The 11639-nt window shown below is 58.2% G+C and overlaps 1 long non-coding RNA gene across 4 annotated transcripts; it reads right to left on the bottom strand.

Annotated features, from left to right (window-relative positions):
• Positions 1–2764: 2764 nt before the first annotated feature.
• Positions 2765–10245, bottom strand: LOC117312690 (uncharacterized). Of its 4 annotated transcripts, XR_012332735.1 has the most exons (5): positions 10008–10245; positions 9705–9879; positions 5152–5220; positions 4037–4155; positions 2765–2934 (listed from the first exon to the last, which is right to left on the bottom strand). It is a non-coding gene; the product is annotated as an uncharacterized lncRNA (long non-coding RNA). The 4 variants fall into 4 exon arrangements; XR_012332734.1 differs by lacking the exon at positions 10008–10245 and having other exon boundaries at positions 9705–9959; XR_012332733.1 differs by lacking the exons at positions 9705–9879; positions 10008–10245 and adding an exon at positions 5394–7011.
• Positions 10246–11639: the final 1394 nt, after the last annotated feature.

Below are 11639 nucleotides of genomic sequence, written 5' to 3'. Positions count from 1 at the left end.
AATGGGGGAAGGGGCAGAGACCTCCCAGTGTCCCCAGGGGACACCAAGCCAGGCACTACTTCTCCAGGCAGCCCCCCCCCGCACCCCCCCAGCTCTGGCCGGGGTCCTGGGTCCTGCGGACGACCTGATCAGGCCAGGAGGAGGGCAAGCTGGGGTGCGGTGGCCGGGTGAGGGGTGGCCTGGCCCCTCCCTCAACCGTGGGTGAGGCAGGTCATGCCACCTCTCTGACTTTTAATCCTGTCATCTGTAAAATGGTACCACAGCACTCCCTTGCAGTGTTGTAGCAATTAATAAGATCATGTTTATAGAAGGTTTGACGCAGTGTCTGGGGATGGAGAATGCTCGTGAGTATAATTTTTTTTTTTTTTTTTGCGGTACGCGGGCCTCTCACTGTTGTGGCCTCTCCCGTTGCAGAGCACAGGCTCCGGACGCACAGGCTCAGCGGCCATGGCTCACGGGCCCAGCCGCTCCGCGGCATGTGGGATCTTCCCGGACCGGGGCACGAACCTGTGTCCCCTGCATAGGCAGGCGGACTCTCAACCACTGCGCCACCAGGGAAGCCCTCGTGAGTATAATTTTGTCAATATCGTTATCGCCCCCCCTCCTCCCCAGTAGCCATCCTGCCCTGAGAACCATGCAGGTTTGGCCTCAGTGCACCCTGGGACCGTAAGACAGCTCTGTCTTGCTCTTACTTTTGTCCCCAGCCTCTTGCACAGTGTCTGGCACCGAGCAATTGCTCAAAAAATGTACATTAAATGAATGAACCAGCAGAATCATGTGGATTTCAAGCACTTCCTCTCTCCAGGCCTCAGTGTCCTCGTGTGTAAAACTGTGTGTCCACAAACTAAGAATCTCTGAGGTCCCTCCCAGCTTGAAATCAGGACTGGATTTTTTTTTTCATTTTTATCGGGGTGTAGTTAATTTAAAATGTGGTGTCAGTTTCAGGTGAGGACTGGATATTATTGTCGCTGCTGTGCTGAGTTTTGCGTCTTTTTTTTTTTTTTTTTTTTTTTAATATTCATGCCAGCTAACACAACCCCAGGTCGTCTCCCCCGGACACACTGCCGACCTCCCTTGACCCCATTCTCCATCATGGAGAGCTGGTGCAGGGGTCTCAAAACACAAATGTCTGCCACAGAAAGACAAGAGTCTAACGTGCTCACAGGGCCCCACATGTCCTAGCCCTTGGGAGTTTTTCCAGCCTCATCTGAAGCCTCCACCAGCTCCACTCCACAGGCCTTCTCTCTGCCCCTTCTCCCCGTGGCCCTCCCTGCGGCCCTCCCTGCACAGGTCCTGTGAACGACACATGCTACTCCCTCAAGCTGCCATGCCTCAAGCTGCCATGCCGTTCCCTCCCTCTTTAGCTAGGCGACTGCCACTCAGTCTTCAGATCTCCACTCTAGGGCCCCGCCCTCTGGGAAGCCCTCCCTAACCTCTCCTGAGACTGGGTCAAACCACCCCATTACTGACTGCCTTTCTCTCCCAGCATCTGTTCTGATCAGAAAGTTCATTGTGTGTGTTTCCCCCACTAGACCACGTGGTCTTGGAGGTCAGCCCTGGTCGGCCTCTCCCTTCCATTGCTACAACACAGCTAAGAGCCTGGCACACAGGAGGTGCTTGACAACGGTGGACCACTGCCAGCATCCCCCGCCACCCCCCGAGTGGGAGTCTCTGAGGGTCTCTGCATAGCACCCTCATGGCCCAGCGTCAGGCGGCCACATGATAATGAGTGTGGGCAGGGTGGAGGTTCATGCTTGTCCTTGGGGGAGTGGAACACCCACAGGGGGAGGATCAGGGCAGTGGCAGGGAGGGGCATGACCTCCGGGTGCACATGCCCAGTCCCTGCCCTCTGCCCTGCATCATAACCTACTCTCAGGGAAAGTCCCGTGTCGTAGCCACAACATTTTGGAATTAATCCCATTCTTTGAGTTTGGCCTCTGCTGGAGAGAGCTCGGTCCTGAGACTTGGGATGAATTCCAGCCCCACCTCTCATTGCTGTGCATCCTTAGGCAGAGCCATATCCCTCTCTGGGCCTCAGTTCCTCATATAGAAAATGGAGACAATAGTAGTCCCTGCTGCAGGGGGTAGGAGTTAGTGAGGTGCTCTGTGCACAGTGCCCAGCTAGGACAGGAGGGTGCTCACTGCAGAACTGGGACACAGGGAGTAAGGGAGGTGCGGTCTTCAGGGGGCACCCCAAAGCCACTCTGTGGCTGGTCTGCAGCAGGCATGAGGGAAGGTGGTAGAAAGAGCCTGAGTGCTTAGGTGAGCTCAGAGTGCACGTGAGAGGAGTGTGTGTGTGTGTGTGTGTGTGTGTGTGTGTGTGTGTAACGCTGCTGGAGAACAGACTTCAGAGGAAAGGCGGGAGGGAATGAGCTGGCAAACTTAGTGCTGCAGCAACAGCAGAGCCAGAGGCCCAGAGGCGGGGAGCTGGAGGGAGCTTCCCAAGGCCAATACAGTCAAGGCTGGAGAAGGAGGCGCAGGCCTGGATAGAGGGAGGGGCTTCCCAGACGTGGGAGGGGAGACTGGGCCAGCGGCGGTTTGAAGACTTGCTGGGTTCCTAGTATCCCTAGTGTGGAGGGCTTGCACTCTGCCGCCCAAAGACCCCTGTTTGCATTTGGGCTCTGCTACTCACCAGCTGTGTGACCCTGAGCGAGTCCTTTGCCTCTCAAAGCCTCTGTTTCTTTGGTTGTAAGATGGGTCGATAATAGAATATACCTGTGTATTGGTTTCCCAGGGCTGACATAACAAAGTGCCACAGACCGGATGGCTTAAACAACAGAAATTTATTTTCTTCCATCCTGGAGGCTGGAAACCCATGACCAAGGTATAGGCAGAGTTGGTTTCTTCTCCCTCCTTGGCTTGTAGACGGCCATCTTCTTGCTGTGTCTTCATGTGATCCTTCCTCTGTGCGTGTCTGTGTCCCAATCTCCTCTTCTGAGAAGGACACCAGTCATATTGGATTAGGGCCCATCCTGATGACCTCATTTTAACTTAATTACCTCTTTAAAGACCCTGTGTCCAAATATAGTCACATCTAAGGTACTGGGGGTTAGGACTTCAACCTACTAATTCCACGGGGAGGGGTTAGGGACATAATTCTGCCCATAACACCTGTTTGGTCTGGGCTCCCCGAAAGCAGGCTAAAATAAAGGCTGAGGTACACGTAGTTTGTTTGGGAGTACAGCTGCAGGGGCAAGAGTGAGGGATGGGGAGAGGGGAGAGGGAAACAGGAGAGGACAGAGAACCAATACAAATGTGCATTCCTGAGTTCACCATTAAGGCAACCCGGGTGCCCCCAGGGCTGTCCGAGATTCCTTATGAAACGCATCTTGGGACCATCTGCCTGGGGGAAGCAAGGGGGAAGGGGGAGGCACCCCATAGCTCCGTCTCCCTTGGATCAAGGGTTGGCCTGAATGGTGTTACAGCTGATCTCTGAGCGGGTTCCTGATGGGGAGAGGGACATCCCATATGGGGCATCAGTGAACTCCCAGGGCAGGAAGAGAGATGCCACTCAGGGTGAGGCACTGTTGGCCTGCAGTTGTCTGGCCAGACCCTGCGGGGGCTGTTTATTCACCGCCACTGGGCCTGGATTAAGAGGCAAAGCCAAGACGTTGGAAGTAGCGCAGGAAAGGTATTCGATACAGTCCATGCATTGCAGGACTCAGCTCTGCCCCTGCCCTGCACTGGGCCCGGCCCATGAGAGTCCCCTTAAAGGAGCTGGCCATCCGCAGTCCCTGCAGACTTGACACAAGCCTGTTACTGAAGCAAACTATTGCCCCCGCAGCTGGATCTGGGGTAGCTGACCCACCCCTGAACGGTAACTCCCGTCTCGGCCTGCTGGTCCCTGGCATGAGGCTTCCAAAGTGGTCAGACGGCAGTCACAGCTTTGAGTTCAGCAAGACCCATTCTGTGCCGGGTGGAGCCCTCCCTCCACTTCCTGTTCCCTCCCTCCACTTCCTGTTCCCTCCCTCCACTTCCTGTTCCCTCCCTCCAGCTCTCCCACCCCCACCCCCACCCAGTCCCAGGGAACCGGTACCTCTTCTCTGACAAAATCTCAGGCTGCAGGGAGGAGAAGTACAAATCTACAAGTGAGGCACTGGAGTGATGCAGGCGGGCACAATCCTATTTCCACAGCTTGTTCCTGGACCGTGTGTCCTGGTTTTGGGGGTCACAGCACCATTGATTAGCTGTGGGTTCTGGACACAGGGTGTCGCACGAGCTGGCTGCCCCAGCGTTCCGTCAGGCCCATCGCTCCAGGGTCAGACCAGTGGCTACCGTGCTTGCACACCCACGGTGCTCTTTCCTTGCCATAAAGTAGGGCCCTTGGTCCAAGGCCCAGGGGGACGGGATCCCATGTCTCCAGATCGAGAATTCTGTAAGGCCTTGGATGTCATCTGCCATGGTGCTCTGAGAGATGGGACGGACTGAATATACATCTCTCTGAAAAGGGAGGCTTGGTCTCACTGTGGAGGCTGGAGTTGCCCTGGATGGCCTCCCAGGGCATCAGCCACCATGGGGTGTGGGCAAAGGGGCAGCTGCTAGGCTGACCCACACAGGCCCTTTCTGAGATGACTGGTGGATAAAGCCACCAGTTGAGAGACAGGACAAGGGGACTCTGAACGCTGTAGCCTGGTTTCTGCCTGGGATCCTCAGATCCTTCCCGATAGGCAATCATTCCTCCCAGACTCGGGACAGGCGGACAGGGCACTGGGTTAGGCACAGCCTCCTGGCCGTGGGACCCCGGGTGGGTCCTGGTCTTCGATCCCTCATCTGGCCTTAGGGGAACTGAGGGACTGAACATGATGCTGGGAGCCAGACCCTTGACGTGGCTGTTGTTAGTCCAGCCGAGGCACAGAGGGGTACCCAGGGGACATCAGTCCTACATTGACTCCCAGTCCAATGCTGCTTCGACCACTCCTCGAGAGAAAGCGTGGGGGTCATGGGGGGAGGGAGAGGATGGGAGAGGCAGGACCTTATGCCCACTCCCCTCCATACTGCCCCGCACATAGTAGGTGCTTCTAAGTGTGTGCTGAATGACTGAATGACTGTCTGGGTGGGTGGATGGATGGACAAACAAACAGGTGGGTGCGGCCTAGCTCCGTTTGTTCCAAATCCCAGCCACCCAGTCCAGCCCTTCCCTCCCCTGCTAACCTCATTCGGTTGCTAGCAGTCTCGAGCTTTCATTTCTGCCGAGTCACTGCTCTCAACCCCGTGATGGGGCTGGGTGTGCCAGGAATCCGGAGGGAAGGAGACAGACAGAACCTTAGAACTTCACCACTAACTCCATTTTCGAGATGAGGAAACTGAGGCAGGGGGCATGTCCTGAGGTTTATTCAGCCCCAGAACAGCCCACCTCCCCAGCAGCCAAGGGCCCCGCCCCCTGCCTGACTCACCCACCATCATGCAGAAGCCTTAGGACTCCTCTGTCAGATTTGGGTAACTGGTTTGGAGGCGAGGTGGGGCGGAGGGAATCTGGTCAGCAGATTGGGTTCCCTGAGTCATTCCGAGTCATTCCCAGTCCTCCCGAAGATGTCCTAACACAACCCATGTTGCTCCAAGGAAGCTCCCAGCCCCCCTCTGACCCAGCCTCTGGGCTGCCCGCACCCCTCCCTACCCTCGTGAGTCTCTCCTCTCTTCTCTCTTCTTCTCTGGCCCTTCTCACCCTTCTGCAGGGTCTGGAGCCAAGACCCAGGAGCCCACCTCTGACCCCCACATGTACTGTGGCCTTGGGCAGGCCTCTGCCCCTCTCTGAGCCTCCGTGGCCCAGCTGGGGCGGCTGGCTACCTGAGTCCCGTCCGACCTTTAACTTCCAGGCCTCCTGGCCATTGGAGCTCTGTCCTCCCTTCTCCGTCTGCACACCCCCCTTCTCTCTAGACACCCCCCCATCTCGCCTTCTCCCCGCTCTGCTCTCCTTCCTCCTGCCCACCCTTCTCAGAGAATGCCAAGTCTGCGGCTTTCCCTGACCTTGAGCAGACAGCAGGCTGGGAGCTTTGCAAAGGGGGCAGCTCAGAGCTTTGCAAAGGGGCCTCTGGCAATGAAGCCCTGCTCAGTTGGTCCTGGGGGGCTGCACTGCCCTTGCAACCCCTCCTCACACCCTATGCCACACGCCCTAGTTTACTTTTCTCCATGGCTTTTCTCGTCTTCTCACTAGTTACTTCACTTACATGTTTATCGTTCATGCCCTCGTTAGAAGGTCAGTTCCACGAGGGCAGGGACTTTTGTCTGCTTCATCACTGCTCTGTCCTCCAGCCCAGAACAGTACCTGGCGCACAGTAGGTGCTCAGTGAGTGAGTGAAGATTTCCTCCACTCTCTAATCACCACCGCCGTTTATGGGGCACGCACTTGCGCACACCCATCTACAACCCTGCGCACCGACGACTATGCCAGCCCCTTTGGGAAGATGGGGAAACTGAGGCTCGGAGAGGAAGAGCCCAAAGGGCAGAACCAGTCCAAGGTCACACAGTGGAAACTGGTAAAGGCCGGATTCGAACCCACGTGTCCAGACCACGACGCCTGCGCTGTTGGCCCTCCCTCCCAGAAAGGATGGGGGGGCAGGTGCACCGCTGGCCCGCCCAGGGAAAGCCGAGGGGGCGGGGTCAGTCCAGCCCCCAGGTCCTCGGCCACGCCCTTACTTGTGGAACAGAGAAACTGAGGCCCTCCGGTTGCATCGGATACCCTGGAAACCTTCCCAAACTCGAGTCAGTCTGGGAACCGGCCCGCGCTCCCCCCCACCCTCCCGCCCCGGCCCGAGGCGGAGCTTCTCCTGCGCCCACCGGGAGCCGGGGAGGGAGAGAAAAATGAGTTTTCCGGCCGCCCGGTGGCGGTGTCAATTGATCGGGCGCGGGCGGGGGCCGCGCGCGGGCTGGGGGCCTTGCTCGCAGCTGCAGGAGCACAATTATCGGGAAAAAACTGGGGCGGCTGCTGCGGTGAAATTAGTTATCGATCCCACGGCGGGGCCGCGGGGCCGCGCTCTGCGCTGAAGGCTGCAGACCCGGGCAGGGGCCGCCGGGCGGGGTGAGGGGAGGAGGGGGAGGGGGCGGGCCCTGCCTCCCTCCCCTCCCATCTCGTCCTCCCCTCCCCTCCCCTCCCCTGCCGTCCTCCCCTCCCCTCCCCTCGGCCGTCCTCCACTTCCTCCTCCCCTCCCCCCCCCCCCGCCCGCCCTGCCTCTGTGCTCTCTCCTCGCCCATTCATCCCGCCGCTGTATCGACCCAAGGCCGACCCCGCGCTGACAGGCGCCCCCCCCCACTACAACCCGCTCTCCCCAGCTTGGCCCCGGCCCCCGCGCTGGCCGCCCCGTCCCGTGGGCCTGGCACCCGGAGCCCCGCTTGGGTGCGGAGAACGCCCCTAGTGTGGGCCCTGCCCCTGGAGAGCCCGAGAGCTGGCCGGGGAGGACCAACCCCTGCTCCCAGTTTTTGGAGCCCTGCTGCCTGGGAAAGTGCGTGACCTCAGCCTCAGTTTCCTCTCCCGTATAAACCCGGGCAGTTCCTACGTCTAGCTTGTTGAGAGGATAAAATGGGAGACTTTATGAGGAGTGCCTGGGCTTGTCGCCCAGAACGAAGCGTGTCGGGGGCTTATTTCACGTTTATACCACCATTTCTTACCAGCGACTCTAGGAGATGTGTCATAACCCCATTTTATAGATGAGTAAACTAAGCTCAGAGAGGGGAGGTGCCCTGTCCGCCCCATACAGCCAGCAAATGGCCCCATGACACTAGAACCCAGCTAACAGAGGGGAGATGGGGGGGTCTTCTCAGTGGGTGCTGACATATCAAAAGGCTGGGGGAGTGGTCAGGGAGGAAGGGGGGGTCAGGTCAGGTCCTCCAGGCCCACTTGGCTCAGGGCAGCTCGCCTCTGCAGCCTCCAGGGAGGAGGGAAAGGGGAGGAGTGGGGGAGGCCTCTCCTTTCCCAGTACTAGGCTGGTCCAGGGGAGGCGGTTCCAGGCTGGAAAGTAGGGGATCTGAGCTCTAATCCTGTCCCTCCACTCACCAGCGTGTGACCTTGGGCAAGTCCCTGTCCCTGTCCCAGGCCTTCAACAAAAAGGGGTTTGGACCTTATGTGCCCCCAGGGAGAGGTTGGCAGGGCCAGATCATGGAGGGCTTTGGAGTGTCCCCGCGAAGGGGAGCACAGAAAGGCTTTGAGCGGGGGGATGACAGGGTCAAGTTCGCCCCCACAGCTGGAGTCCTGGCTCCGCTCGTGGTCTCTCTGAGCCTCAGTTTCCTCCCCAGTGAAATGGAGATAATGATCTCCACCGCTGTACGGGCTGTGGGCTTTGGACTGGGTCAGCCCTGGGTTCAAGTCTTCCCTTAAAGCTATGGGCCCTTGGGTGCTACCAACAAGTGGCTCAATCAAAGGGGCAGGGTGGCATAGAAACTTGGGGTCTCCGTGCTCCCTCTCCCAAGATTTCCTGGCTCCCCAAATGGGACTCCAGAGGCAGTGCTGAAGGGGAGGTGGGCCCTCCGCTGGCCACAGGGGTCCTGGCCTGAGGCTGAGGAGAGGCAGGGCTGGAGCGCTGGAGGCTGACGGGCTGTTCCTGCCTTTTCTCCCTGTGGGTGGCAGGGACCCCGGAAAAGGGGTCCTGAGCTGAGGGGACGAACTGCCCCCTTGCTGGCTGTGAGGGCAAATAGAAACTTACGGGGGCCTGCAGGGGCCTTAAGTTCTGTAAAAATTGACCTTCATCTGCTCTGGGGAGCTGGATATGTCCTATTATTTTTATTTGGTTGCTGTTTAGTTATACAAGTGGGTTCACTTTGTGAAAATTCTTACAGCTGAACACCTAGCATGTAACTGAGGCCCAGAGAAAATCAGTACCCTGGCCGGGTCCCCCAGCACGAAGACAGGGCCAAGCAAGACCTGCCCTCCTGGCTGCAAGGCCATGGGTTTTCTGTGACACCCCCCTCCCTCCTGCCCCATCTGACATTCCACCTGCCCTCAGTATGTGTAGCGGAGGAGAATCAATGGGGAAGGAGGGGAGGAAGAGGAGGGTGGGAGGAAGGAGAAGGAGTGACCATCCTGAAAGCCCCCCTCCCCAGCCACCGGGCCCATCCCAGCCCCACTCACTCACAAGGGACCCCTGGCCACTCCCCAGACTGTCTGTCGCCCTCCTGCCTCTGAGCTGTTGCCCAAGCTGTTTCCCGGTGTTCGGCTCTGCAAACCTCTGGGCACCAGGCCCTGAGCTGGGCTTCAGGGGTGCAGCCGTGAATGAAGGGGCCACAGTCCCTGCCCCCATGGCGCTTTCAGTGTAGCATGAACGTGTTGAACGCCTTTAGTTAGGCTTTTCTAAGCATCCAGATATATACATATCTGCACGTGCACTTTTGTATGTGTGTATTTGTGCCTTGTGTACCCGGGCATGGCTGTGCACGTGTGCAGGCATGAGTGGCTCCGTATATGCACAAATGGCTGTGTGTGTGTGCATGTGTACATTTATGTAAACGTGCGTCTCTGTGCGTGTTTGTATGTGCGTCCTGCATGTGCCTGTGTACATCTGCTTGCACTTAGTTTTCAGTGCACATTTGTGCGTGGGGTGAATGTCTCTGTGAATAAGCACATGGAATGGGCACCTCCGTGGACGCACGGAGCTACAGGGATGTGTATGAAATGGTCGTGTGTGCCTGGACATCTGCTCTCTGTTTGCATTCTGGGTGCGTAATGTGTGCACGCTGGCATGCATGGGTATGCAGGTGCACGTGGTGCAGGTACTCACCTTTGTGGTTTCATGCCTTCCTTGTGTTTGCATACGCCCATGTGTAATTCCTCTACACACATGCCTGTTAGTGTAGGTAGCTCCTCCCAAGCGCATGCACGTTTCCGAGGTTGCTTACGTTTGTGCCTGGGTCTCTGTTCGTCTCCACGCGCGTTTGGAACATACACACAGCACCCTGGGTGTGTGTAACCCCACATTCATTAGGGAGCACAGCACGCTCCCAGGGGGAGGAGGGCACTTGTCGGTCTTTCAGCAGAGTGCAAAAGGACAGAGAGACCGGGGCAGGGCTTGCCTGCTACTTACCTGGTAGAAGATTCTGAAGAGGGAGGTAGAAGCTGGCCAGGACGGCCAGCTGCCCCCTGCACCCGGCTTGGGTCCAGGGAAACGGCCTGCTCCCTGCACCTCCCCGGGGCCTCTAGGGCTGGCAGGGGCAAGAGACAGCAGGTGGCCCCGCCGAGCAGGCTGAGTCCTCCCCCGGGGCCCCTTGCCAAGAGGGGCTCTCCTGAGCCTCTGAGCGTGGAGAGGCAGGCCGCTGCATGCCACGTCCCTGCTTGGGCCTCTCACACCTGCGCCCCAGCCTGTCTGCTCTGAGCATCCTCGGGCTCCAGTGGCAGCTGTGGGGCCCGGCTCCTCCCAACTCTTGCACCATCCCACCTCCCTGGCTTCAAGGCCCAGGTCGGGGCTGGGCCAGAGCTCTCCTCTCAGGAGCTGGAGGCTCCTGTGAAGGCATGCACAAGCGCATCCTTCCTTAAGCTGCCCGCCTGGGTGGGAGTGATGGAGCCCGGTGTGCAGAAAATGAACTTGCTTGCACTCTTTTTCTCTCTCTCCCCATAGGAATCTCTGTGGTTCCTAACCCAAGTCTGTGATGCTCTTCCGCCCACCACAGCTTGCCTCTCCCTGCACCCCCACGCAACTCCCTCACCCCTTTGTGGTTCCTGCCCCCTGGTCCCTGGAATCACCTCCTCACTCCTGGCACAATGCTTCATGCTCAGAAGACTTTGGGGCCTCCCACAGTCCTCCTCTCCAGGCTCAGTGTTCCTCTGGCACCACCAGGACGCCCTGGCCAATATGCTGGTCTCTCCCTTTCTCCATCCTGCTGTTTCCGGGGCCCTTAGCTGGGCCCCTGCACTGTGGTCCACGCTGACCTGGTCATCACTTCCACGGCTGCACTTCTGAGGTCTGAAATTCAGACATCCCTGCCTCCACCCCATCTCCCACCCATCTAGTCCTCACTCTTGCGAGAATATTTTATGCTTGCCACCCTCTTCCAGACCCCTTTGGTCCCAACCCTCCCCAGGACATCTGCCACTTTCTGGGCAATATCCTGAGACAGTCCTGCCCTGGGGCCAAGCCAGCCACGGCAGACTTCACCTCTGAGTGACAACATGGCCACTTTAGACCAGTCTCTCAGCAGGGCCAGTCCACCTGGGTACCATGCTCCTTGGTTTCCCTACTCCCTCTCTGCATGTCCCTTCTCAGCTCCCCATGTGGCCCTCGGGCTCTGCCTCTTGATTAACTGATGGTGTGTCCTGGGGTCTGCCCCTGGCCTTCAGCTCTCTCCGGCAGGACCCACCAAGTCCATGGCCTCCTGGACTTCTATCTCCAGTCCATTGCCTTCTGAACGCTAGACCCATCATGCCTGCTGCCCTTGACACCTCCATCTGTGTCCCTAAAGCTGACACAGATCCCACCGTGCCTGCACCCCCTGCAGGCCTCCCCCTCAGAGAATGGTACCCCAGCCATGTCTCCTGGGCCAGAAGCAAGGGCGTCACCCTTGTCTGCTCCTCCACTTCCAGTCGGTCACCAGGCATCTGTGCTTGGGGTTCATTGAGCTTCTTGGATACAGGTTTCATTAAATTTGGAAATTTTTCATCCATGATTTCTTCCACTATTTCTTCTGTTCCCCTTCCTCTTTTCCTCTGGGACTCCCCATAT

Source organism: Tursiops truncatus, chromosome 6, assembly GCF_011762595.2.
Source record: "Tursiops truncatus isolate mTurTru1 chromosome 6, mTurTru1.mat.Y, whole genome shotgun sequence".
NCBI lineage: Eukaryota > Metazoa > Chordata > Mammalia > Artiodactyla > Delphinidae > Tursiops > Tursiops truncatus.
The sequence above is the reverse complement of the archived record's forward strand: the minus strand, read 5'-3'. Positions and strand labels throughout refer to the sequence as shown.